This window comes from Lactuca virosa, chromosome 1 (genome assembly GCF_052849685.1).
Source record: "Lactuca virosa cultivar CGN04683 chromosome 1, Lactuca_virosa_CGN04683_v6, whole genome shotgun sequence".
Lineage (NCBI taxonomy): Eukaryota > Viridiplantae > Streptophyta > Magnoliopsida > Asterales > Asteraceae > Lactuca > Lactuca virosa.
Window position 1 is genome coordinate 161,142,169 of NC_136426.1, and position 27,343 is coordinate 161,169,511.

At 32.4% G+C, this 27,343-nt stretch overlaps 1 pseudogene; it reads right to left on the reverse strand.

Moving 5' to 3' along the window:
* Nucleotides 1-22,888: 22,888 nt before the first annotated feature.
* Nucleotides 22,889-23,810, reverse strand: LOC145123107 (uncharacterized; annotated as a pseudogene).
* Between the last annotated feature and the right edge of the window lie 3,533 nt (nucleotides 23,811-27,343).

A 27,343-nucleotide genomic window follows, 5' to 3' on the forward strand; every position in this document is an offset into this window, starting at 1 on the left:
TCATGGGTATTAGGGTTTACATGGATGTAACCCTAATCCTCCATAATATATAAAGGGGTCCTTGGCTCACAAAATTGGCACAAGTGTGTGAAAATAAGAGTGGGCCGATTTTAGTGTGCATACATATTCTCTCAAGTTCTTCCAAGGTGTTTTGGTGATTTGTGATTCCATTTGAGGCTTCCACACTATTGGGGCTAAGCTCTTAAAGCTTGAAGACATCAAGCTACATCAAAAGGTATGTCATCTAACTAGAACTTTGTAGTATAGGTGCTTCATAATATGCTAGTTAGGATGAAACCTTGGAATAGTTAATATTTGCATGTATAATAGAGAAAACATAGATCCAAGGTTTATAAGGTTGCATGTACACCATAGGAGTGTTAGAATGCTCAAAACCCAACAGTGGTATCAGAGCCATGGGTTGTTTTCTGTTATATTGATGCAAATGTTTTATTTTCAAAGTTGGAAAAAAAAGGAAAAAAAACATGACGTTTGTCAAATTTTAAGATAATTACTTGTTTTTGTGTAAAACTAATTATTTGTAAAATTTGAATCATTTGCTATATGAGTTGAATTAGGTCAAATTTAGTAAAAGATAAAATGATATGATTATTTTATTAGTTTTAAAAGTTTGATCTAAATGTTTTAAGCAGTTACAAATTTTGTCATAAAATTTTGGAGCTCAAAAGTTTTCTTTTTTAAAGTTGTGATCTTAAGAGTTTTGAAACTTCCATAAGTTATGGATATGAAAGTTTTTTAAAAAAAAAATTGATTCAAAGTTTTTATGGAGTTACAAAACTTGGGGTTAATGTTTTAAAGAATTACATAACTTGTTCTTAAGTTATGGAACATGGAAAGTTTCATCATAAAACACCATTAATTCCATAAGTTATGGAATCCAAAGGTTTTCAAAAGTTACAAAACTTGCCCTCAAGTTTTGGAATTTGAAAAAAAAATTTATGAAAAAAAAGAATTGAATTCTAAGACTCTTGGGTTCATAACTTAAACAATTAATTAAATGGTTTTAATTTTGAATTTATTAATTGGAATTATGATGTTTTGTTGAATAGTTCAAATTAACTCTTATGGAATTTATTAATAGTTAATTAAAGCGTTTAATTAAAAGAGTATTATTAAATCCATAAATAAAGATATGGTTTGAGTTTAATTAAATTAAAAGTTTAGTTTAATTAATAGATTAAACCACCTAGTATTTTAAATGTCTAAAATACACCCTTATACTATTATAATATTAAAAGTTTTATATATTATATGTATAAGAGCAAGTCGTCTTACCATTAGTAGGCCTCATTCACAAAGCCGGTCTATAAGGGGGGTATAAGGTTGTTGCCTATAAAATGGCAGCTTAATGGGTGTCCACTCTCACCCACCGCTTCCTTGACTGGTGGAGGGTCGTTAGCCGAACAGGTAGGACAAGGACTATAACTCTCCCTTCATTAAAAGTATTAATGATAAATACTAAGTAACTAAACCTTTATTAATTCCCAATCTTAGTTACTTAGGAAAATGTGAATAAGGTGCTAATCCATGAAATTACACTTTGCACTTTGTTTAAACCGTTAGTGGAGCGTGTGTGGTTAACCGGCACACTAACCTGGATTTAACAAAGTAGGCAAAGGGTAACTTAATATTTATCATAGTATCGGTAGAGCTCGTGTGGTTAACCGGCACATCGATTGAGGGGTAAATACTAAGGGTACCAAGTATATTTGCATGGTTACTTCACACCTTGTTTTGTGATCCTCGGCATCCCAGTCACAAAACCTGAAGGGCACACTCGAGATTAAAACATGCCATTGAAAAGTTCAATGAATCTCAAAAGATCTAGGAGTTTCAAATCCAAGTAAAAAAACCTAATTAAATTATTTCATTTTTCATGGTGGAAATTGGTAAATTGTCATTTACCTACCTTCAACTATATTATAACTCGGATTACGGCATCCCTCTTCCAGTTATAAATAGGTTGTTGGATCCTAGCCTTAATATTTCATATTGGGTGTTATATTAAGGACTTTAGATCAACTATCTTGAATATCTCCCAAAAGATGTCGAGTTCAGACATCTATGATCTTCCCAAATCTCTTGGAACTTTACTTCCTCCACTTCCTCCAATTATTCTCCCTAACCTACAAGTTCAAGGTCACTCAAGCCCTAATGGCAAGCAAGGTCTATGTGTGATCACATCTTAGAGATGAAATCACATATTGACAAGCCGGGAGAGTTGGGTTTCAAAGTCTTGAGAAAGTTGGATGTTCAATCACTTTCTAAGTCACATAGTGAGTTCCTTTGGGACTACTATGATACAGACTATGACATGAACCTTAATGATCATATCTATTTGCTTGGTGCTGCTGAATCAGCAATGATTTGGAACGATAGTGAAACAAATTTGATTAGAAGATCAACTTCCCAAAAACTTTATGGACAGTGACAATGGTGACACTAGAAATCCAGAAAAAGCATTCTCTTCCCAATGGAAAGGGATTGGCCATAGTCAACCCGATTGACCAAATGGTAAAGAGAAAGGCTAAGTCTGAGATAGTCCCATTACCAAAGGGTCCATATGTTTATTTTGCCAAAGGAAGGGGCGTTGATTGCAAAGCTGCCAAATTTACCTAAGGATGTTAAAGTCAATAAGTTTGACTCTACATCAGGTAGAGCCCATTATCTAACTCTGTTAAATTCTATTATGAGATCCTCATTACATGATGTGACTGGGTCACATGTTGATGATTTAAGAATCAAAGAATAGAGAGAAATCTTAAAGGAAGTATATGCTGATTCTGATCGCGAAGGTGGATTTCGATAGCATCAGAATTTTTAGCAGTTGCTTAAGAAGTTATGATATATTGCTAAGGAATAGATAACAACAATTTTCCATGTGGATTGTAAGGATAAGTTTTTCCGCAAAGTTTTAAAATAAAAGAAAATTGTTTAATTTTGTTTATTTGAAGTATCCTTACAATGGCATTTGTGGAAAATTGTTGCTTATATGATTCCACTGACAGCAATATTGGAAAATGGATTTGATTCTTTCATTTGTGGTAGTGTCTAAATTTACCAAATCAGGAAAGTTCCTCATCACCCAAGTTTCAATTGGACCGAAACTTGGAATCATGCAAGTTGAATAGTATAATGAATGAGAACTTTCAAGCATTGGAAAATCAAGACTAATTACTTGTTCACATGGATGTGTGAGTCAAGTGAAGGACTAAAGGGATCGAGTACACATTCTTGTGCACTGGTCATGTCCACCACAAAGATCGTTAAGACTATTTGATTTACTAAAGTTTAGTAAATATGGTTATACTTACAAGTTTAAGTATAATTCTGAAACATTGGAAAAGTCTCAATGTATGGCAGAACGAATGGGAAGAATCAAATTAGGCAGAAAGATAAAAGTTTCTCAAATCTGAAAAGATGGGAGAGTACTTTAGTATCATGTTTGTGATCGTCTTAATGATTTAGAAATCATATCACAATTAGTCCTCTAAAGGTCATCTTAGTGCATTCTTATGACTAAGAAGAGGAGTCATGAATTGTTGAAATGGTTAGATCAGGAAGATAAGTCATACTTCGTTCCAAAACAATTCTTAGAGTCATACTCCAAGATTGTAACTTGAGTGAAATATCTTAAAGAAAGGTTTAAAACACTTGTCAAATGTAAGAGTAAAAGTGTCCTACTCTTGTACATTTGAAATTGGTAAGTTGTGATGTTTTGGATCAAACAAAGACCAACTAAGGCCAATTGTGTGAAGTGTTTGTCTTGATAAAGAATCCGCACTATCTCTTGAATATTTGGCAAGATAGTCTTATATGTCAAGAGGACAGTGGGAGTCTTAAAGATCCTAAAAAGAATTTCAAGAACTAATCAAGAATAAAACCTGAGGTTCTTCACTAGCACACGACTTGAGGTTTATAACCTTTCGTGTTGACATATTCTGTGCCCATTCCAGTTAAAGTTGGCTTTGCATAGGAGTTCTGAAAGTTCTCAATTGGTTGCATAACAACTTGGAAGCAATTGCAGGCCATGTACTGCCAGGTGGCAAGAAGTTAAGATTGCATAAGTTCAGTCGATATGAGTTTGGATTTGTCATTATCCTTGTCTTGTGACTATGGTTTTGACGATTCACATGGATAAGAACACATACACCATAAAATCTAAGGGTCATAAGGTTTCTCTCCGATTCATGAAAATGATGGTGAGGAAACACTTCCACCAAGTAGATTTGAAGCAGATGGCAAAAGGTCTAAACAATTGAGACTATGATTACGGCATCCCTTTTCATAGTTCTGAAATTGTTTAGACACACATGCATGCTATCTAAGGAAAGGTGTATGATTTTGATAAAGTTTTATCAAAGCATCTCGTATCAGAAATCTGAACTTTGGTAAGAAAGTCAATAAAAGTATTGATTTCTAGAAGTCCAGCTGATTTCTGAGTACATGTAAAAGCTAGTGGGAGCATAAGTGTTATGTTAATAATCATCATGTTAGTGGGAGCATGATAATTATTGTTAGTGTTGCAAGTTAGCAATGTTAATTATAGAAAACAAAAGTTTCAATTCGTGAGGCTGCAGGGATTGAAAAAGTTGTTTTGCTATAATTAAGGGAGAGGATATACTTCATTTCAGTTCTAAAGGCTTAGATTGAGACCTTAATCATCTTTAGTCAAGAATATATATATGAATTTCATGTTGGATTGGTTCAACTTAAGGAAATTCTATATATTGCGTTCTCAAAATTCGATTATGATTACGGCGTCCCTCTTCATAGTCAAATTTTGAAAACATGGCAAATAAAAATATTGTAGCAAAAGACTGGTCTAGAATCATGTCTTTATGTGAGACATCATGAATCGTGTACCATTTGCTTTGGGTACAGGATCGATTGCATGTGCTATAATATTTGTCATTTCTAAATTTTTCCAAATGCCCAGAGGCATTAAGAAGGGAAAAGGTCTAGAATTGGATATGACTAAAATGATTAAGCAATTGTCAAGGACAATCTGAGGTTTACCAAAGATTGGTTGCTCAGGGACAGTTGGAAGTATAGTGCTAATTTTGGAAGGACCATATTGACATATTCTGAAAAGAGGCATCTCTTATTCAGAAGAGATAGTCAAAATGAGAATATGGAGTTGTCTCCATAGGTGGAAGTTATCTGTGTAAGATTAGAAAACTTAATGCAAGAAGCATGTCCAAAGCAATGTACTTTGAATATGAGACTTAGTTTCCATGGAGTTGATCTCCATTGGAATACCTTATAATGACTGTTGACAAGTCTTTGTGACTTTGTACATATTCATTACAGGAGGGTCAGTGCATATAAGTTTAAAATCTAAACAGATTTCGATAAATGATAGGAATTTGAAATTCTCACATTTTTCGATAAGGATTTGGGAGTGTGAAATTAGAATCATTGAAATTATGTTCAATTGGTTTATTTCACAAAGTAAGGATCATAGACAAACATAGACTGCATACTTGGTGTATGGCAAAGCTATTGTTTAAGAAAAACATAGTGTACATGCTTGGAGCATGGGACAACTAGTGTTTTTAATTCAAGTATAAAGTTGATAAAACCGAAACAATGAATAATGAGTAATCAGTATGGTGATAAATAAAAGTGTTTATTTATATTCATAGGGTTTGATACCATATTTGATTCATTTATTCTTGTGTTTCACTTTGCATGTTTTGACTTCCAGAATAACTAAGTCGCTCTTCCTGAATGATTAAGTTATTCAAACCATCCACAGTCGGTCATATGTTGGAAGTAGATATGAATCAAGACTGTCATGGGTTGGTTTGTAGAGGTCCAAGTTGGTGGACAAAGTGGTGCTACAACACTCATGAGTGCTCATAAGTTCTGAGTATTGGATTCAACCCGCGCTCATTTGAATCACTTCATGGATGTTATCACGAGTGATCATGAGACGATAATATCTTATATTCTTCAAACCTAGAGATATGAGTTGTTACTATGAGTTGGTTATACATTGATTGCACGAAAACGCATTTGGTAACTCGATGTTATAAAACGTGCCTTTGTGTATGATTCAACAAGTAGTAGAACAAGCCATATGAGTCGAAGTTTATCCATTCCTTTTACCTTCGGGATACAAGCGATATCTGTGGGCCCCTCGATGATTTAGCGATGACACATGTGAGTGCTTGGCCAAGCCAGGACTGATTTGATTTGTTCAATCAGTCAGTCATCATAAATCAAAAATCGGGAAACAACAAATGGACAGAGAGAATGATTATAATCCATGTCTCAGTCCATATGATATCTAGAATGGAGGAATATATGATCCCTTATCTAATGGACAAGTCATTGACAAGGTCAGAGTTCGACAGCGGCTTTAAGAGCTACGATTGCCAGTTAGGTTTTGAAGTCATACTCAATAATAGTTTTAGACTTATCCAAGTGGGAGACTGTTGGATTAATGTCTAAGTTCATAACTATATTTGGTATGTACTTGACCCGACCCGGCATGGTCCATTTGGGTTGCACTTCACCGACACAATTTATATGGATAGTCTTTTGAGAATAGTATATTTATGATTTATATTAATATATTATAAGTTCTAATATATTAATATGGAATAATATTATTTAATTAGTATTGATCAAGAATTAATTTAGAATTAATTAAATGATCAAAAAGAACTAATTAAATATGGACTCTTATATATATGGAATGGGCCAAGTTCATTTAGGTTGGGCTAAGCTTTCATGGATGGTCCATGGAGCTTTTAACCCATGGATCCTATGTAAATGAAAGGTCATGGGTATTAGGGTTTACATGGATGTAACCCTAATCCTCCATAATATATAAAGGGGTCCTTGACTCACAAAATTGGCACAAGTGTGTGAAAATAAGAGTGGGCCGATTTTAGTGTGCATACATATTCTCTCAAGTTCTTCCAAGGTGTTTTGGTGATTTGTGATTCCATTTGAGGCTTCCACACTATTGGGGCTAAGCTCTTAAAGCTTGAAGACATCAAGCTACATCGAAAGGTATGTCATCTAACTAGAACTTTGTAGTATAGGTGCTTCATAATATGCTAGTTAGGATGAAACCTTGGAATAGTTAATATTTGCATGTATAATAGAGAAAACATATATCCAAGGTTTATAGGGTTGCATGTACACCATAGGAGTGTTAGAATGCTCAAAACCCAACAGCGGGTCCAATCATTGAAATTGGACCCGTCAAAGATCACTTTCCCACACAAGTTCATGAGTGAGAAGGACCCGGAGGAATTCGAGCCGGAAGCATTGTTGTTGACGTTCGACATCTTAAAAGGAAAAATAACAAAGTTTGATTAGAAATGAATCCCCAATTAAACACCCAAATGAGAAATTGGGGTTAGGATCCAAGAACATTATTTACAAATTAGAAGATGGATGTCGTAATCTAACAAGTAAATAATTTGAAGGTAAGTGAATGACGATTCACTAATTCTCCACCATGAAAAACGAAAAAGAGATTAAGTTTTAAATGTATTGAAAACTCCTAGATCTTTTGAGATTCATTGAACTTTTCAATGGCATGTTTAAATCTCGATATGCCCCTCAAGTTTGTGACTGGGATGCCGAGGATCACAAAGCGGGTGTGAATAACCATGTAAATATACATGGTGCCCTCATTGTTACAGTCACCTATTCAATGTGCTGGCTAACCACACACGCTCCATCGAACTATGACAAACAATGAGTCACCCTTTACCACCTTTGCTTACAACCCAATTAGTGTGTCGGTTAACCATACACGCTCCACTAACGTCTTAGCAAGGGTACAAAGTGTAATTTCATGGAATTGCATCAATTCACTTTTGCCTAAAGTAACTAAGATTGGGAATTTTGAAAAAACATTTAGTTACTTTGTAATTTCATTATACTTTTAATGAGGAAATGGTTGCCCTATCCTACCCGTTCGGCTAACGACCCTCCACCAATCAAGGAAGCGGTGGGCGAGAGTGGACACCCATTAAACGACCATTTTATAGGCCATAACTTTATACCCCCTTTATAGATCGGCTTCGTGAATGATGCCTACTAATGGTAAGACTAGCATTCAAGTTCTACATATATATATATATATATATATATATATATATATATATATATATATATATATATATATATATATATATATATATCTTATAATATTATAAAGTATAAGGTTGAATTTTAACCTTGTAAAATTCTAGGGTTTTAAATTTAAATAGTTCAAATTAAACTTTTAATCAAAAATTTAAATTTCAAAACTTGAGGGCAAGTTTTGAACTTTTCAAAACACAAAGGATCAAATAGCAAATAATTTAAATTAAACATTTAATTTAATGATTATCTAAAGTTGACCTAATCAATTTTATTCACAAGATAAATCATCAAATAATTTAAATAATCAAATATTATCATATAAGGAATTTATTATTCAAATAAATGGTAATTATCTTTTGTTTTGGAAAGGATAAACATATAACAGTAATAAAATTCGGATTTTATTAGTCAAAAATGATTTTGGCAATTATCCTTAAGCAAAACAGCAAGAAATCCCGAAAATCCCTCTGTCTGTCGCTCCGACTCGCCGAGTCCCCTTATGGACTCGTCGAGTTCATCCTACTCGTCGAGCCCACATTGGGACTCGCCGAGTCCGTCAGGCAGAGGACCCAAAAACCAGATTTTCAAGCAAGAATGAAATACAAAGCATCAAATACAATAGAAGTCAATCAAGGCTCTGATACCACTGATGAGTTTTACACAAAATAACATCCTATGTGCACATGCAAACCCTAATGCTTGGATCTAGGCTTCTCTATTGTACATGCAATTCATCCAAGACTTCCAAACCCTAGATCTAGTGTATATAATTCGAAATTGACATAACAAAACAGATCTAGATGATTACTTCTTCTTCAAAGCTTGAATCTTCTTGTCCTTGGAGCTTAGAGTCACAAATGTCACTCCTCTAATGGCTTACAAACACCACAATCAAGAGGATGATCTTGGAGAGAGGTTGGAAGCTCTAGAATTTGGCTCTGTTACTCTTAGAAGTAGGGTTAGCCGATTTCTGAAGCCTAAGGGGTCTATTTATACTTGTGCCGCTAGGGTTTCAGTTAAAACCCTAATTGGATAACTTGGGCCTTAAGCAGTCCAAAGAACCTTCTAGAATAAAGGCCTTGGACGAAATTTAGATGGGCTCCCACTCTAATTTCGTCCACCCCTTAAAACCAAAAGGATTCTCAACCCAAATCAACTATCACACAATTGACAATTCCAGTCCCCTTTATTTAATTAATCTCTTTTAGCCACAGAATTAATTCTTAATTAATTCTTGTCTAATATTAATTAAACTATATGATTTCTCTTTTAATATATTATTCATATAACATATCAATAAATCATAATAACCTCTTTATTTATAAATCGTCCTATCATGTTGCTTTGGTGAAGGCAACCCAAAAGGATCATGCACAACCGAGTCAAGTACTTACCAAATATAGTTACGGGCTTAGACACTAATCCAACAATATCATAATTATGGCTTGACAACATCACTAGCATGCTTTTTCCTAATAATCATAGACAAGTGTTTCTAAGAAAGCATGACATGCACACATCACAAAAATCAACAAAAGGCACTATTTCTATCATGGCCCTAACACACCTCTCACATCAAAATAATAAGATTCTAGCATATAATAAGCATCCTAAATTCTCATACACATAAGGAAACATAATAACCAATAACATATCACACACAATAGGGGTACATACAACCTAAATAACCGAGGTTCATTCCAATCCATCTAAGTTATGGAATTCCCTAACAAAGTACTTTAAAATCCACAAAGATTAACTCACATTTGTCATGAAGATGCTCTTTCCCACTTTAAAACTAGTAAGCACTTGAGATTATCACAAGCATCCCTGATACAACACAAACAATCATATTACTATGTGTTTTCAAGTTACTACTTTCACGCATATAGACTTAGCAATAGAATTAAGTGAATGATTATTTTTATTTAAGTTTTAGAATTTCCCATCTTAAGTGAATGATTATTTTTAATTAATTGAATGATTATTTTTAATTAAACAACATGATTTCTAATTAATATATATTTTCATAACATATTAATAAATCATTTATATCAATTTATCATTCCAAATAATAAATTCAACTTATCTCCAAAAGTCATCCTGTCAAGTTGCAAGAGTGAAGGCAACCCAAAAGGACTGTGCTACTATCAATTCAAGTATATACCAATTATAGTTATGGGCTTAGACACCTAATCCAACAGTAACATGATCCAAAGTGGTGCAACATGTATGCTAATTGCGCAACATGCTTGCCTAATGGCACAACACGATTGCCAATTGGCCTAACACCTAATCAAATAGCGCAACTATTCATCAAGTTGATCCATTCCACTCCAAGTGCTCCAAACCTCTTCCAGGTGCTCCATACCCCTTTTAGACGATCCGTTCATTTGGAACTTGATTTGTTCATTTTTCAAATGATTCATTCCCTTCTCAAATGATACATTCCTTTGTTACATGCTCCATGAACCCTAAGTGCTCCATTGAGTTCCAAGTGCTCTATTGAACTCAAATGCTCCATGAGAATTCTCCAAATGCTCAAGTCACATTTAACAAATACTAATGAGAAACTAGACAAGAAATTAAATTATTAAATGGTAAATAAAGTTAACTATTTACTCTTTTGTTTAACATAATTAGAAAAACCTTTTATTTTATGAGACATCTTTAATTTTACTATGTATAATTTTGCACATTTGATTTTGTTTGGGGTACCTGTTCTAGTTTAAGAGGAAACAAGTTATAGGATTCGAAAGTGATCATTTCCCATTAGTAAAAAGTTGCTTTTGTAGTTTACTAGAAATATATGCTTACTTTTAGCTTATATGAATGTATTAGAGTTAAACAAGTGTTTTGCATCTCAAAATATGTTCTTTGTTTATTGTTTTTGGCTATTTTAGTTGTTAATGATTATGTCAAACGCACACAAGATGAAGACATAGAGTGAAATATTCTTAAATTTGTGGGAACAAATGTCCAGTCAACATACATTACATTCCTTGCTGATCCAGCTACTAGACTTTGGCTAGGATTGTGAAAAAAGTGAAGAAATATTTCATGTTTGAGATTCGGATGCTGGATGATAAAAGTTTCAGGCGACATTTTCGGGCTTCTAATTTTCAAATGTGTAAGTCATCCCTTTGTGAGAAATATCATTGTACTTTTCATTTATATGTGTATTAAAACATCCTATTTTTTTAAAATTTCTGTTACTACATCATACATACAAGTTTTTTTAGTTAAGGCGTTACACTTTGAAAATTCAAGCATGCTTTCTATTACATGAATTGTAAAAAATTCAATCATGATTTCGTTTGCAAGTGGAACTATTATAAAAAAGTTCGAGGTCAATCAAGGTTCATCTTTCTTCCCCAACAAGTATTTAGTTTGATAGTATTATGTTTTGAGTACTAACACAACATTTAGATTTATAAAACGTTTTTGGAGACATCTGCTTTCTAAATATATTGAAAATGTTGTTTTTAGATGAGTTTGAATTGACGTAATAATATTGTGTTTCCATTTATTACCTTAATTGTTTATTATTATTTTATATTCCCATTAAATTTAACAAAAAATCGGACCTAATTTATTAATATAAATTTTTGTAAAAAAAATATGACTAAAATCATGAAAATAATAATAAATTATAGCAGTTAAATAGTGACATAGAAAGTATAACATCTTAAAGTAGAACTATATTGTATATTTGGGCATCCCCTAAACTTTCTTCAAGGGTTCTTTTTTGTTAATGAATTTGAGACACTTACTTCAATACCAAACCTACACTTCACTATTTCATTATTATTAATCCTTTCACTTGATGTTTGTATTCCTGAAGTTTTAGATGACCCATCCATTTGAAATAAAGAAGATGAAGATTGTTAGGGGCAAAATCCTTAAATCATATTCAGGATCCTTAATATTGCTACATGTCTAAGATCCTTAAACACATGTCAGGATCCTGATTATTATCGTTAATATTTACTAACACCTATAACGGTTATAATCTAATTTCTTATTGAAACATATGCAGAATTAGTCAATGAAAGACTTATTCTCAATAGAGAATCGTCTCAACCAGACAAAAGACCTATAATACCAAGTAAAACAACGTGCATATGTTGATTCTCAGAGGATCCCAGAATTATCGAACTTCTTGTTATTAGCATTAGACTATAAATAACACATGTATTACACACACAAGACACAATTAGCCTATCTACGATACTTGTACTGGCATTTACACATTCATCTCTATAATTAACATTTTACATTAATAAAATCATCAAGGCAGGTGATCATTATCACCTCCCACGGTTTTGTGTCAGAGCTCCTAGCAAGGATCGAGGGCTTTCATGGAAACCATTGTGTCACCTTGTCTACCGTTTCATACTTGTTTTAACTCGAATATCACAACCTCCCATACAATTTGGTTGATTATTGACTGTTCATTTTTTGACCAAAACAAAGATGATCATCATGAAGAGGGTACTTGCATCATTTGTACTCTATTTTTGAAAATGTTGACCCGTATAAGTTCATGTATTGTTTTTGTATTTTTTTTTCATATATAAGATGAATATAGAAAAAGACAAATCATTCTAAGCCTATATATCACTTTCCAATATTAACTAAAAAATTAAAAGGTTTCCGAAAATAGCCATCAATTTTACAGATGGCATCTACAAAGTTGATCATGTCATTTGATAAAAGTGATGTCATTTAATGTAACACCATGATTTTTCACCCAAGATTGTTCTTTTTATTTTAAACACATTTTAACCAGAATACGTTAGCAGAAGTCTTATTTTAAATATTATGGAGACATCACCAATGTTACTTTATTATCAAAACTAGTTCATCAAAATAAAAGTCCTTAAAAACTAACACGAAGGTAAATTCTCAAAACCAAATGTGATGAAAACTCAACAGCATGTCCAAAATGGTATCAAAACTAAGACATAAACTAGAATATAACTACGCAAAAGGTCCCTATCCTCTCAAGGCATCATATCACACTACCTATTCCAATGCAAGGCCAATAGCAAGCAAAGAAACAAGTGTCAACATAAGCTAAGTGAGTCAACCACAGTACCGTGTTATGGAACACACATACCACAAATGGGTCAGACAAGACATCATATAAGCATGCATTCAGGCACTCACATAACATGGCGTCAAATACATCATATAAACATACATTCAGATACTCATATAGCATGGCATCAGGTACATCATATCATCACCACATACATCCCATACATCATATACACCACTTACATCACATACATTAGCTAACCATTACAATTAATCCCAATTAATATTATTCATCTTTAGAGCTTTTTCATTTAGTTACACTTCATTGTTCGTCTTTGTAACTAATTTTTATTACTTTATTCATCACTATAATATTCTTAAATAATATTAATCGTCATTATCATCATTAACAATTATTCTCCTCTAAATCATCTTTGTAATTGTAGTTGTAATACTTCCTATTTATGGGTCTATATATTCATCAGTAACCCCAAGGTAAGTATCACATTCGCTATTAACGTGACCGACATGACCTAATGCACTAAGTGAGGCACGACTCTCACCAATAACATTGCCCCCGATTTTTGCTGCATTCGCTACTCAGACGTTGCATATACTAGTACATGCGTTGTCGTTAAGGATTGATATGAGCGGTGCCAATTTCATCATGTTACACCTCCCAAATCCCTTGAGGTGTTTGCGCAGATGTTCCATCAATCCTAAACATCACTCCAGTCCTGGAAACCATGGACCATGCCCCGAGTGGTTGTCTAGGAAAACCATTCGGCATCAAAGTTAGCTTAAGCTCTTATCCTTTAGGTATCTTCAACCCACTAGGCCATCATATTATCCGGATAGGATACACACCTAAGTCTAGGTTGCTACCATTCGCCCCACTAGTGTATTCCCCCTTTAATAATTAATTATTAATTTATCTTTTAAGGGATTACACATATGACATCCATAAGTAATCATGCATATTTATTATCATATTTTTCTATCATATTACTTCCCAAGTTACTTCCTATGTAAGCATGTAAACAAGTAAATACATGCTAAAACATTTTACATAGCATACAAGTTCATGCATATATCTGATGGGTTTTACACAAAATAACATCATATGTGCACATGCAAACCCTAATACTTGGATCTAGGCTTCTCTATTGTACATGCAATTCATCCAAGACGTGCAAACCCTAGATCTAGTGTATATAATTCAAAATTGACATAACAAAACAGATCTAGATGATTACCACTATTTCAAAGCTTGAATCTTCTTGCCCCTGGAGCTTAGAGTCACAAATGTCACTCCTCTAATGGCTTACAAACACCACAAGCAAGAGGATAATCTTGTAGAGAGGTTGGAAGCTCTAGAATTTGGCTCTGGTACTCTTAGAAGTAGGGTTAGCCGATTTCTGAAGCCTAAGGGGTCTATTTATACTTGTGCTGCAAGGGTTTCAGTCAAAACCCTAATTGGATAGCTTAGGCCTTAAGCAGTCCAAAGAACCTTCCAGAATAAAGCCCTCGGACGAAATTTAGATGGGCTCCCACTCTAATTTCGTCCACCCCTTAAAACCAAAAGGATTCTCAGCCTAAATCAACTATCACACAATTGACAATTCCAGTCCCCTTTATTTAATTAATCTCTTTTAGCCACAGAATTAATTCTTAATTAATTCTTGTCTAATATTAATTAAACTATATGATTTCTCTTTTAATATATTATTCATATAACATATCAATAAATCATAATAACCTCTTTATTTATAAATCGTCCTATCATGTTGCTTTGGTGAAGGCAACCCAAAAGGATCATGCACAACCGAGTCAAGTACTTACCAAATATAGTTACGGGCTTAGACACTAATCCAACAATATCATAATTATGGCTTGACAACATCACTAGCATGCTTTTTCCTAATAATCATAGACAAGTGTTTCTAAGAAAGCATGACATGCACACATCACAAAAATCAACAAAAGGCACTATTTCTATCATGGCCCTAACACACCTCTCACATCAAAATAATAAGATTCTAGCATATAATAAGCATCCTAAATTCTCATACACATAAGGAAACATAATAACCAATAACATATCACACACAATAGGGGTACATACAACCTAAATAACCGAGGTTCATTCCAATCCATCTAAGTTATGGAATTCCCTAACAAAGTACTTTAAAATCCACAAAGATTAACTCACATTTGTCATGAAGATGCTCTTTCCCACTTTAAAACTAGTAAGCACTTGAGATTATCACAAGCATCCCTGATACAACACAAACAATCATATTACTATGTGTTTTCAAGTTACTACTTTCACGCATATAGACTTAGCAATAGAATTAAGTGAATGATTATTTTTATTTAAGTTTTAGAATTTCCCATCTTGACCCATGTTCAGTGTTTTGAGCATAAAATAGGATTTACAACTCCAAATGGGATGATATCAGACTTTCTGGAAACTAGACTCAATTTCCTACAATTATTTTCCACTGGTGCTCTGTCCAATTTTCTCTCACTTTGCCCAGCAGAGCTTTCAATAACGGGTAAGATTTACGTCTTCCCGATATGTATTCTTTAGTTCATTTTTACTTCTGAATATGTGAATGTGGATATGAGTGTAAACACACTTTAGTTTGGGTACAACTGAAGATGGTTTGTTGGTTTATCTTACCACCTATGCCCTTACTCCTACATATATACATTATATTAGCTATTTTTGTATTTCTTTTGACACTTGTAGCAAGGGTATTTATGTCCAACCCTTGGATCATTCTTGAGTGAACTTTAAGTACATATAATAGGGATAGGTTCATTTGTTCCCAGCACTATTGTGTGCATGTAAGCACATATCTGGACAAACGGATGTAATAGAATCAATGGTCATTATCTGAGAGTCTATGATATCACAATAGGGTAACATGTACCATATAATCACAAAAATTTCAGCATAAGGGCATTTTGGTCAATTAACATATATTAAAAAAGGAATTTTTCAGATTTAAAGGGATAATTAATTCCCTTATTTTTAAAAATCTGAATATTTTAAATTAGTTCAGATTTGAAAATCCAATTTTATTCTGTTAGAATGCCAACCATAAACTAGTAAAAGTATTTTCGATTTTATTCTTGTAGAATATATTTCCAATACAGATATTTTTGATAATTAACCTGATTTAAGAATTCTACATATATTATTCATATACATTCAAGTCAGAATGATGGTCTATGATTTTATTCTTAAGATACATCCGAACTTGAATACAAAATCATATATATTCTTACAGACTAATTGTCTTATATATTTTAATATAGTTATACATATTCTAACAGAATATCATCCAAAATGAATAAAAATTTTAAGAAATAGCATTCTTAAATGTACAATTATTGAAAAAATACACTTGATCTTCTTCAGTGGTCCAAATAATCCACTTGATTCCAATTATTACGAAAATGTGATGTATTATCGCAAGAATGTAATTCTTTGCAAATACACTTGTTGTTGAACTCAATTCAAAGACGTTCTCTTGTATGATCAATATTGAAGTCCTTCTTCAAGCCCTTCTGAAAGAGTAACATACATTACTCGTTAGTATTACCAGTTAAGCAAATATATTTGTTGTTAAAAAACATTCTCAATGACATTCTAACAGAATGTCTTTATACAAATAAATTCTGACATAATACAAGCATTACTTATTTAATGGAAACTATATAATGGATAATGATAGCATATTCTACCAGAATGTTTTTTTTTTTACTTTTCCTATCTTGCAATGTTTTTTTACTTTTCCTATCTTGACAAATAAGGAGATTGAAATCGAATTTTGTCATAATGATAGGCATTCTGAGAGTTTTGACAGAATACATATCACATGGTCAGACTCTCTTTCAGGCATTTCCACAAACACCTTTTGTGCAACACATATAGATAATAGAGAATCAAAGCTCAAAGTATAAAAAAACAAAGATCCAGCAAGTGAAAAGGGTTTAAAAAAGCAAAAGTAAAATTCTTTTTTAGGAATCTCCAAAAACATCTATTGTGCAACTTATGAATATAACTATTACTTAATTTGTTGTTTAGCAATAAACTTTTAATACCAAACCGACTTGATTATTTATACACCCAGATTGTGAAATTAAGGTAAGTAAACAAAAACAACAAACAAATAATAATAAAAAATAAAAAGCGATTTAGACAGAGTAAACATACAATCAGTTAGCAACTTAACGACAACATTTGGTGGTTGAGTGGAGATAGTATCATAATCCAAACATGAGAAATTCAAAAATAGATAGTGTAGCATCAAAAAAGTAATTTAATTTCAATTGACGGCAAAAAACATAGGTATCCTTCATAATAAAAAAAAGTTGAAATTAGAGTTTACCTTCGTTGATGAGTGCCGATCCATATATCTACCACATGCAGAATGAAAACAAAGCCCTTTCCAAGTGAAGATTTCTTCGGGGATGGTGTAGGTGACGATGGCAGTAAGAGGTTTAAGTGCCCTCTTTGGTCGGTGGAAGTGTTTGTAGACGTTTGATGAAGGTGGGTTTTAATATGGTAAATAAGAAACTTATTCCTAAAATAAAGGGATATTATAGGTTAATTTTAGATGTTGACTTGATCGTTATTCTTGGGAAAGATGATGGCGACACCGGTAGCTACAGGGAAGAAGGAGATTGCACCGGTAGTGAGGGATGATGTCGTGAACAGAGGAGATCGGCAATTGTGAATGTAGAGGCAAATGTGAATGTAGGGTTTTAACCTGATTATCCTCATTTAAAGGATATTAAATATTTTAAATAATTACTAAAATTAACTATGGTAAAGATTACTATTATACCTTTTAACAGTTTAATTATTATTTAATATTTGCTAATTTTTTATTGGTGCATTCAGGAACACAATAGTTGTTAGAAACATTTGAACCTATCTCCATATAATATGGCATATAGGCTGCACATTTCAGTTCTTAACTCACACTTTATAGGACATAAACGAGAGATGGAAAATCGAACATTCTATGAACTTTGAAGTTAGATAATGAAATCTGCCCTTAAGCAAACACGACATGGTGTATTGGGACTCTTTAGAGGACCTTAATGATTGTTCATAGCAGCCTAATGATAGCAAGAAAAAAACCACACAACTAATAAAAATGAATGGAATAAAATATGTTCAAACCACACACACCCACACAAGAGTACTTCACCTTTTTCGTGCATAACCCTTGCAAAAGAATCCATAACTTGTAAGAAAGAAAGAATAAAAAATCTCACAAGTTTTGTGTCGATTTCACAGCCTCTAGGCACCACAAAATATCGTAAAGCCTTCCTTCCGTTTCCTCCTCCTCCTCTCTCTCTCTCTCTCTCTCTCTCTCTCTCTCTCTTCTTGCGATCGTTCCTTCCCGTCTTCTTCGCATTCGTCTTTTTTTTTCCTATCGCCGATGCTTCAAGAACCCATAAACAAATCGAAGGTGATCTTGATGATTATGTAATACCCCAAGAAAAACGGTTGCTTCATTTTCTTGTTTTTTTGTTTGATAATTATGAGAACACATCATATATATATATATATATATATATATATATATATATATATATATATATATATATATATATAATGTTATTATTAAATCCAATTATTATGGTAAGAATATAAATTATTGATGGACCGATTTATAGAATTTTTACTTAACTTGTGGGTTGAGTTCCCGGTTTGACTCAAGATCCTCAAGATCCCTTCGATGTCTCACATTAGGGTATATCTCCATCTATATATACATGTGATGAGGGGCATATGAAGATACACAAAAAAAAATCCGTTTTCTTTATTGCTGAGGGTTTTAGAGGTCTTGAGATCAACTAGAAAACTCAACCTAATTCTTCAGATTCAAAGATCATAATGAAATCAGGTATGAATCCTTCATCCTTGTTTAAGTTGTCTTTTAACTAGATTCGAGATTAAATATCCATAGTTATGTTTCCGTGTTTTATGTTTTGGTTATCAAAATAACCAACCATTGATATCAGAGCCTACTCAAATATGTTATTAGAATTTCTTTTGGTTGATTTAAAATCATATAGACATACCTATTTTGCTGAATTTTTTTTTGTTGGTTTAAGATCTCTCCGTAATTAGTTTTCGAATTAAACAAACATGTTTCTTGTTTTGCTCTTGATAAGTTTACCCTTTGTACTTTAGTTGCATAATTTATTTATTTTTAAGCAATAAGTACCGAAGGATATTTGTTTAGTCATAATATTTGACTACACTAACTAACTTTTCAACCCATGCATACTTTTAATTCGTTTGATATTGTCAGTGTTTAATCACTAACTTTAAAAGTTGATCATTGGCAGATTTTCTTTTGTGCTTTTTTTTGTTCATATGAGTTCGTATGGGTCAAGTCATGTGTTTGGTAATGATTTTAAACATGTAAATTAATTTATTGTTATAAGGTAAGAATTAGTAGATTATTTACTTACCGTATTTGTCAATGATTTATGTGTTTAAATTTTTTATCTCATCACAAATAAAGTTTAATATATTTCATGACTTAATTATATGCTTGTCATCTTATGCTCTGAAATACTATGTTGTTGGTTTTCTTTTAACGAGCAATAACAACATCGTGTAATTTATTGGGATTTTTTATTTTATTATTATTATTATTATTATTATTATTATTATTATTTTATTTTTGCTATAGAACCCACGTGAAGGAGTCGACAAACTCATATTTATGTTTTATCTAATCAAGGACTCTATACACTTAAGTGAATTAGTGAGCTTAATTTTATATGATTATGTAAACTACGGTTTACATTTAGATTATATTACCGTACCAACAAAAACCCAATAATGCTAATTTACAATGTAACATTTAAATTAGTAGTACGCCTTAAATTTACAAAATCTTTTAATTATAATATGAATTAGCTGCTTTCATTTTTTGTTGCAGTTAATGTGGGTTTAAAATTTTTTAGTTTTGGTTGCAGTTACTGTGCCTTAAAATATTTTAAGGTGTTTAAATTAAAGTGTGGGTTCTTGTTGTTTACTTACTATGATTTATGATTTGATAGATTAATTTGGCAATATCTTTGGTTACATTAACTAGACACTATATCTTATATATGATTGTCGTTTAATTTTTGGTTACCAATAAATTAAGTTATCGTATATTATTTATTTTAAGGGTAAATTAATTGACACAATATATCGTCAAAGTGATCTCTTTTGTGAAAATTAATCTACAAAGAACTTAAATTTTATGGTTTGTGTTTATTAACGCGGATATTAATCCAATCAAAGGTAGATTAATATTTGGCCGAATAAATACATGTTTGATGATAAATATACGACAATATTTAGGTTACATGTAATTAATAAGTCATTACAAAAAGGAACTCATTAATTGACATGATATATATCAATTCTTATTATCAAAATTTTTAGTTTATGTGTTTATTAATGCAGGTATTAGCCGACCCAAAGGTCGACTGATATTTGGCCGAATAAACATATATGTGGTGATCAATATGTGACGATTTTTTTGTTTCTATGTGGTGATAAATATGTGATTAATAAGTCAATCTAAAGAGGAGCTTGTTAATTGATATGATTCATGTACTCAATGGGATTAAATTTAAGGAATGGAATGAGGGTAATATGTTAGTTCTCAGCTGCAAGGATATTGACCTTGCATTCTGTATATATCAACATTATTTGAGGATGTTGAGTTTGGGGGAGAAGCAAGGTTAAAACATTGTCCTTACGGAGGAATCAATCTTAATTCCTATTAGTGATTTTGATAGTATGTAGATTATGAATCAGTGATCGACAATGTTATTCAATCTCCTATTCATAATACACAATCTCAACAACCTCAACTTTTGATATCCTACATGTGGTACCAATGTTTCATTAATTTATTATCTCTTTTGTTTTTGAGGTAAATACAGTAGATGATTTTGTGTACCACAGATTGAGTAAGAGTAAATTTATCTTTCTGGTTTTGGTCAGATATCTGCGCAACCCAAGTTTGGATCATAAGAAAGCAGCCAAATTGATTTTGAGATATCTATATATAACAAAAAGGCTATATGCTCAACTATAGGAAATCATATGTTTTGAAGATCATTTTTATTAAGAATATGATGCCAAAATGGTTATCGATCCATATCGGGATACTTTTACATTTTAGCGTGATGAAGCATTTCATGGAATAGACTTTGGTAGCTTCTTCCATACCCACAGAATAATTTGTAGCATGGAATATGGATGCGGAATTTTGTAACGAGGCCACACATTATTGGTATTGAAGGACCACTAAAGTTATGATAATAAGTCAGCAATGTTATATTCCAATAACAGAAGTTCTATTAAGTTAAAGCAGACATCAAGTTTCCTTTTGTTAATGCAATAGTGCAAAATGGAAATATATATAACACATATGAACAAACTCTATAAAAGCAGATCTGCTCATATATGGATTACCTCCATAAGTCTTTCATGAGCATACTACACACGTTGATGTGATATTTGCTTTTAGTGGGAGATTTATACTGTTTTATGTTTTGTTTAAGAACAATTATGTTTTTCTGTACAAAATTAAGAATTCGGTTAACTCCATTATTAGTTACACTTATTTGAAGTTTGATCACACATCAATCTAAAGAGGAACTCGTTGGAAATCTATTTAGAATTTAAAATCACACATCATGTTTAATCTATCTCGTTAGTTACTCCCTCCGTTCCAAATTAATTGTCCACTTTTGACTTTTGAAGTCTTTTTTTTTCAACTTTGACTTTAAATATTTTAATTTGTGTTATTTATTACTTGATGAAACTTATAACGATGAAAAGACATTTAAAATACAATCGATTTATATATTTTGCATCAAGTATTATCTATCAAAAAGAAAAATATTTAAGGTCAAAGTTGAAGAATAAAGACTTCAAAAGTGAAATGTGGACAATTAATTTGGGACGGAGGTAGTATATACGTATATGTGACCATTGATAGGTTCAGTTACGTAAATTGTAACGAAAACCGCTTTGATCCTATACTATTATGATTAATGGACATGATTGTTTAACACCCTGTTCCCGAGTTTCATTTAAAGGAAAGAAAATAAAAGAAGAGAAATGTGAAGAGAAAAGAAAAGAATGGAAAGGAAAGTAAAGTGTATTTTTATGTTCCCGAGTTCGAGAGAAAGGAAAGGAAAACTATTTTTCTTTGTGTTCCCGAGTTGAAAGGAAAAGAAATGAAAACTAAAAGTGGACAACTATACCCTTGTCACCTTTTTTCCATAATTTCAAATATATACCACACGATTCTCTTGAAAACAAAATTATGCCTAAATTATTTTTCTTTAATTATTTTTTTCACATGATTATTTATATAATAATCATTAATGCATAATTCATTATTAATCACAATTCTAGTATATTCTTCATTTATATAACTTTTTCAAACAAAATCAATATAAAGGGTAAAAGAAGTAAATAAACCCAAACCAAAAATAACATAAATGTATGAATAATCAAACAAATTCATAAGAAACCAATTTAAAGTCAATGCAAGAATAATCAAACAAATTCCAATGTATGAACTCAAACCAAAAACCAAAAAGTATGAAGTCAAACTGATAAAAAACCAAAAAACTATCATCCTAAGTAAGTCATTTACTTGCCCCCATCATTTTTTTTCAGCAAACTTTTTCGTATTTTAAATGGAACTATAAATAATGTCCCCGCATCAGATTGATTTCGCGACAAAAACATGAGAGCTTCTGCTAATTCATCTGGTTCCAAATCCATTGGCTCTAACTCTTTATAAATTTCATCACCAGTATAAACCCGGTGATGAGAGTTTTCGAAGATTTTGCTACCCTCCCTCATAGCAGAAGCCACATCTGTAACTGCACTCATAATAACCTTTTCAAACGATTCAGGTTCAACTTCAGGTTCATCTTCATCTTCAATTTCATGTTTCCTTTTTTTAGTTTTGTACTTCTTAGAACTTGAATTTTGCACCGGTGAAAAGCATGTAGGAGATAACACTTGAATATCATCAAGACCATCATCATCATCATCATCATTATTTTTTGTTGTTTCTCAAGTGCTATGTCATTGCTTGCTAGTAACTGATCCACTTCTTCAATTGTTTCCACTTTGTTATCCCCAGTCTTGTTCAATCGAGCATTCTTCTCTTTTGGGGTTTCAGCATGTACTCCTGAAGCCCTATCTCTCGCAAACAAAGCTATCATTTCATTGTAGTTTGGTATTTTTTTGGACTTCAATGAAATTGCCTTTGGCTTTGACTGTAACACACAATCCCAAATACAATTATTGTTAAGAAAAATAACATAAATATATACAAACTAAGTAACATGCAATAAAAGAAACTTACATTAATTAGGTTGGCCCACACTTCCTCGTCCGCTTCAATTAGTTGTGTTTCAGAATTCCAACCGAACCCACTCAATGAAGTTCCGCGGAACATGTCATACCATTGCGAGAAACCTGATTTTAAAGTTTTCAAACGATTCTTTAAATGACTTTTTGTTAAACTCTTCCCAAACTTTTGATTAAGCTCCTCCACCATGTTAGAGTACGCTTGTGGGATGAAACTTCCACTAATCTTTAATCCTTTCTCATCTTGTGTCATCATAGATTGAGTAAAACAATAAACCCATCCAATCTGTCCATTTTATATGTTCTTTCTTAGTAACTTGTTCTTCATTCATCATTTTGACCTGCATAACATCATAAATAACAAACCAAGCATTGATAACATAAAAAATACATACTTAGAGGATGTACAAATAATGATTAAATAACATGTCCAAAAGATAAATAACACAAATAAAGTCAAAACAGTAACGATTCATACAAAATCAAGTCAAACACAAAAGATCCATACAAAATCAAATTGAAATGCTATAATAAAAACTAGTAGCTACATTGACATATCTATCTCTTGGTTTCGATTTGGCAAGTAATCAGTCCACATTTGATTTGCAATTAAGTTCCTCATTTGCTCTGCCACAACATTACCTTCACTTGTCTCCCTTATATTATGGCACATTTCCTCTCTTGGTTCATTTAACATCTCCTGTAGGATCTCATCTTCAAGATTTTTGTCTCGATCTTCTTCTAACAAAAAGTTATGTAAAATACAACATGCCAAGAAAATGTCTGATTGCGTTTCACAAGAATAAAAATGTTCTTGTGTACTTCTAATGATAGCAAACCTTCTCTTTAGAACACCAAATGCCCGTTCTATAGCGTTACGTAATGAAGCATGACGGAGATTAAACAACTCTTTTGCATTCTCAGGGGCCCGAGCAGAATACTCTTTCAAATGATATCTGACACCGCGATATGGTGCCATTAGTGTAGTTGTATGAGGCAAACCAACATCTACCAAATAGTATCGGCCTACAAATAAGTTGTAATTAGTTATGTATTAAAAATTGGATTACACATAAGAGTACTTTTGGTATTAAAAATTTACCCTTAGGAATTACAAGTTTATCTTCTCTATTGAGCGCATTCTTTAGTATTCTCGAGTCTGATGTTGTACCCTCCCAGCCACTTAAAATGTACGTAAACTTTAAATCAAATGTACAAGCAGCTAAGACATTTATCGTAGGGTATCCCTTGCGACCACGATATCTAGGGGCATCTTTGTTAGGTACTTTGACACGAACATGTGTCCCGTCAATTGCACCTATACAATTCTTGAAGTAAGGATAAAATCGTTTTTTTCTTGAATTTCTTTTTGGACAACATCACCTATTGGTTGTTGAATATAATGACTTTCCAGTGATATAATTGCCCGGAGAACTCTATGGAAGCACCTACTTGTAGTAGATTTAGATCGACGGTATAGCCAAGAGACAAATCGATTTCTAAAATCATTGCCGACAATGTGCAAAAATCTTGCAACATGCTCTTCAACGGACATGCGTTGAGTAGCTCGAAGACCACCAACTTGTAAGATAGCGCACAATTTCTTAAAAGCCTGCTCACTCATACGGATAAGTTCACGGCATTGACCACCATTTGAAAGGTCGTGTAGCAACTGTTCACGTATACGTCGCCGTTTTAAAATAAGTTTCCTAGAAGGTAATTTAGGACGGTTTGTGTTGGCAAGGGCACGATGTGTCAGAATGGCCATCAACAAGCAAAGCAGATGAACTACTTGCCTTTGCCTGACTCTCAGAAATTGAGTGGGTGTTTGTAGCTCACTATCCATCGAAATTGTTACCTATTTTATGAAAATTATTAAACTGTAATACTTGTGTTATATGTGGATTTGTGGTCACATCATTTGTTAACAATTTGGGTAACATGAATATCCATTTCATATTAGGTGTGGTTGCATTGAAGCTGTAAAGTATCATTATAATTCTCAAAACAAATATACTTACTTCTTTAAACCAAACCAAGTAAAGAATCAAATAAATCATCACAAACGAAAATAAACTTCTAATAAGCTTTGTGTTCATGTAGGTCGACCCACATACTTTTTTGTCTTATTTTTTTGAATTTTTGTAATTATTAAACGTTATAAGGATGGAAACCAGAATCGGAAAAAGGAAAAGGAAAAATAGATTAAACGTTATAAGGATGGAAACCAGAATCGGAAAAAGGAAAAGGAAAAATAGATTGATTTTACTTATGAAAATCTTTAGTGATAAAATTTATGTACACCTAATGAAGGCTTTTTAAAACCCAAATAAGATTATACTAAAAAATATATAAATTGTAATTCGATAAAACCTCATATTTTTTAGTAGCAATGCTATTGTTGCTCATTGTTTGTTTTGCCTATAGTTAGTTTTGTGATCAGACTTATTTTCATAGTCATTCTATCCAAATCCCCAAGAAAATGAAATATGAACAGCTTGTTCAGTTCCCTAGCGGATGGTAGTTTGTTGCACTTATATTGTTATTTCAAGCCCAAATGTATAAACCAGTAATTCTATCAAAATCCCCAAGAAAATGAATATGAAATAATGTTATGCTTAAACCAATCCTATCAGCTAAATCAAACAATATATGGTGGTGTAAGGAAGGTGGATAAGAATGAGACTTAACATAACAGTTTACAATGAGGCACACCACCCAAGAGTACTCATGAATATGTATAATAGGGTATTCTGTGATCTTCTATGTTGAGATGATAATCAAAAAATTAATCTTTGGCAAAACTATATAATCATATTAACACTAGCTTAAACTAATCCAATTAACAGAAAGAAGCATGGTACATGTTGTAATGCAGTAATGCTCATAGTTACTTGCTTAAATTAATCTTTTTTAGAGGCAGAAAAAGACTCATTGTAATGAGATTTTTTGAGAAATCCAGCAACTTTTTATTAAATTTATGCGGATAAACACATTTGTAAAACTTGGGAGTGATTTTACAGAGGCAGAAAAAGACTATATAAGTACCCATACACCACCAAATAACAGAGAAGAAACATAGAAACAACTAATGCAAACTTCATGAAACTGGAAGTCTAGTGAAAGAGCAGGTGAGTTCATATACTTTTCTTGATTATATAATAAATGCCAAATAAGTACCCATAGCCAAGAAATATATGGCGTATAAGAAGAATAGCATCATGTATAAGAAACATAAAAAAACAAATCAAAGAAAAAAAAATGAAACCTGATAATGGAAACTTTAAGACGAAGCTGATCAGGAACCGGTCAATGGGAAGCTTGAAGACGAAGCTGATTAGGAACCCGTCTATGGAATCGTCTCCGATTGCAGAGCGTGAAGAGGAGAAGCAACGATTTTTTTTCCTCTGTGATCTTGTACGTGAATGTATATAGGAGTAGTTTGGTAATCATCGGGATTTTCTTGTATCGATGATTCTCTTTCTCTCCAAATCATTCCAAAAAATAATCTCGGGAACAATCTTCACTCCTTTTTTCCCTCGGATTCTCTTCTTTTCTCTCCGCTTCCCTCCTTAATTTTGACTCAGGAACAGGGTGTAAGGGTACCAATAATATGATAACATTCATTATAACGCTTATACAATTATACATATATTTATATATTATTGTTAGATAATTATGGGACCACATCATATATATATATATATATATATATATATATAT